Consider the following 3,155-nt stretch of genomic DNA (forward strand, 5'->3'; position numbering starts at 1 on the left):
ATGGCTCTTTAAGAGCCTCTGCTAGTTTTGTCTTTAATTTGCACAATTAAGTTGTGAGTTCACATTCATGAATGTTGTCTGAAAGACATCGCTGAACCATTATTGAAATGACACAATTGTCAATTATATTGTGTCCCTTTTTTAACAATGCTATATTAATTTGTAAAGTATATATGTGTTGCATTTACATCCCTTAGTGGTAAAGAGTGTAATTGAATCCTGTGAGGAAGTTAATGTTTTATTGAGTAGAAATAGTGTTGTACCCCTAATCCATACTGATAAAGTATACAGTGACTGAAACGACTGAACGACAAAAGAGGCGTGAGGGTTATTGATGTTGATGATTTAATTGACAGAGGGTCTGGCCAGAGATGATTTATTATAAAATTGTATAGAAGTTGGCAGGAATATGGACAATAATCTAATCTAGTAAAATCATTACAAAACCCCTCAAATTCAAGGTCTCAGTCAGCCCTGAACAGGTCTCAACCCATAATAGTAAAAACATGGTCCCCTCTTTACTGGATAATGGTGCCCTTTTGAAGAGGCGGCAGACTTGTCATCGCTTCATTTGTTGGCCAGCAAAGTAAACATAAGAGACAGGAGAGACCAATATCAAATAGAACAAGCTTTAAAGGATGCACATTGGAGCCTGACTCACCTCCACATGTCTGAGACTCATCACTCAGCTGATGCTGTCTTCATATTTAATAATATGCAATTACACAATCCGTTTTCAAAGTTGGTTTAAAGCTGTTCTGTCGAGCAAAGCTGAATTTTCTGAATTTCCTTAACAATTTAGCCTCAAGCGTAAATGTAAAGGAACATGCAATTTTGTAATATGCAAAAAAAAAGAGATCACTTTAGGCTATTTCTTGTAATATCTTCCAGCTGTAAGGATTAATATGCTGGTGGAACATCAAAGAGTATGAATTTGTGTACAAGTGTGTAAGTTAGCTCCATAGCACTGTTCTTTTATATACGACAGTTAAAATAAGAGAGAAGAACAGCTCGTTTCTCATTCCTTTCTCTGGTATTGAGTTGCCAAAAAATCAATATTGTTAGAATCTCCTTATTTTTATTGGTAGTTTGGCAGTATTGACCGTGTCACATTCATGCAAAGAAAGTATGTTGACTTTAATAGAAATAATATTGCCTGCACGTTTCCTTTCAATCCACTAGTTGATTTATTAACCTTTTCAGGCCCAAAGTGCCCCGTACAGAATTCAGAATTTTGTTGTAAAAAAAAAATAAATTAAATTTGAAACATTACTATAAACACCTAGCATGACCTCATTTTTTTTCCCGCGACAACGCGTTTTCAGGCCGCTCCGAGTGTTTTCAACTCCACGTTAAAAGGCCTAAACAACAACCTGCAGAGTTGAAACACTTCTTGGAAAGATAATGACCGAAAGAACCGGAATCTGCAAGAAAATTCAAAATAAAACCAAGCCTTGGCCTGTTACAAACGATTTTAGTCACACAAAAAACTGTGTCGTTCGGTTCATAAACAATAACATAGATGTGTTGATTATTCTTGAAATCCCTTGTGAGGTGTAGTTATTAACAGAAACGTGAAAAGTAACTTTTGCTCGAAAAAGCGATGGCAAGTTTTTTGAGGTAACGGGTTTTATGTAATTTCATAAACTTGACAGTATTTATTTTTTTTTCTGTTCAGATAGATTTCTTCCCACAAGTCTTTACTGTATTTTAGTAATTTAAATGAAGTTAATTAACATTGTGGTTCCGGAGATATTGTAGGAAACGTCACTTGACCTTTTCTATGATTTTCTTGTCTGATAATGGGTGCAGCAGACTTCGGGGGCATGAGGCTCAAAAGGTTAAATGCAGCCCCTTAGAATTACAAAGTAATGTTGTTTGCACAATGTTGGCTAAGGAATAAAGACACCATCAGTGTTTAAAATGGTTCCCTCAAACCTTCTCGATGCAGCTCTGTGTGTCACAAGGTCACGATCAGGCAGGAAAATGAAAGCTAGATATATGGCACAAAGCAAGTGCGTACCACCACTACGCAGGAACAGGAAACATGCTTTTGTCTACCTTGGTAGGTTTAGTTCAGTTTATTTTGGATGCCCAAAATTACAAATTTGCCTCAGAGGGCTTTACAAGCTAGCCATCCTCATGTAGTGGAAATAATGACGTTGGAACAACAGGAGTAACTATGGAAACTCTACCCAGCAAAAGGAAAAAAAAAGAGCTCCGTATGCTTATATCTCTCTGTTCTTAAGATGGAGAGACATAAAAACTGAAGCTTTAGTGCTGTGAAATGTCAACACTGAAGTACAAAAAAATGGGTGTTCTTCAAATGGCTAATGGTCTTTGAATGGTCAAGTTAGCACAACTGTAATGTGTTTAGCGAAAAAAAAAAAATCTCTTGTCACCGATGTTGTTTTAGTCATTTAATGTGACAATTTTTCCTTTGTGTGTTTGATTGCAATAATCCATGTATGAGTGTTCCCTTTGAACCATGAACACAGTAGATACAACAATGCTAGAGAGAAAAATTCAAAAACAATTTTGAGACTGTGAGCTTTCCGATCCACAAAGAGGCATTCCTCAAAACTTCAAGCGAGTAATTTAAACTTGACAGGTAACAAATAATATTCGGGTTAATATTCCAGTGTGAAAGTGTAAATGCGCTTCAGTTACTCTCTAAAGACGCTCATAATTTCACTGAAACTGCGTGACTATTAGCGTTGATCTTTGGGAATTGGACAGTTTTTTAAATGAGGCTCATTTGCATAGAGAGGGCCTATTTAAATATGTGCAAATAGCACAGGAACACAAATATGCTTTTTGCTTTGCAGAGCAGTTTTGGGTGCATTTCATCGTTTTGTGCCGGTTTAGCTGTCGCAAAAGCAGTGAAATCCTCTCGAAGTTCATTAGCTTTGCAGGTAATGAACCAAAGCATTCAGCAATTTAACCTGATGACAGACCTGATGAAAAGCAAAGGCATTACTAGTCTCTGGGATCCATCCTAAGGGGGGCATGAATGTGGTCTAAATTCCAGAGCAGTCCATTCAATTGGGCCGACTGTGGGTCAGCTTTTGTTGAGATATTTCACTTAAAAGCACAGAGGTGAATCTCAAGGTGATACAAAAGGAAGAATCAGGGGTTCATAAAAGTCAATGTAG

The sequence above is a fragment of the Clinocottus analis genome, unplaced genomic scaffold (genome assembly GCF_023055335.1).
Source record: "Clinocottus analis isolate CAN_PGR_092001 unplaced genomic scaffold, fCliAna1.0.p SCAF_6, whole genome shotgun sequence".
Classification (NCBI taxonomy): domain Eukaryota; kingdom Metazoa; phylum Chordata; class Actinopteri; order Perciformes; family Cottidae; genus Clinocottus; species Clinocottus analis.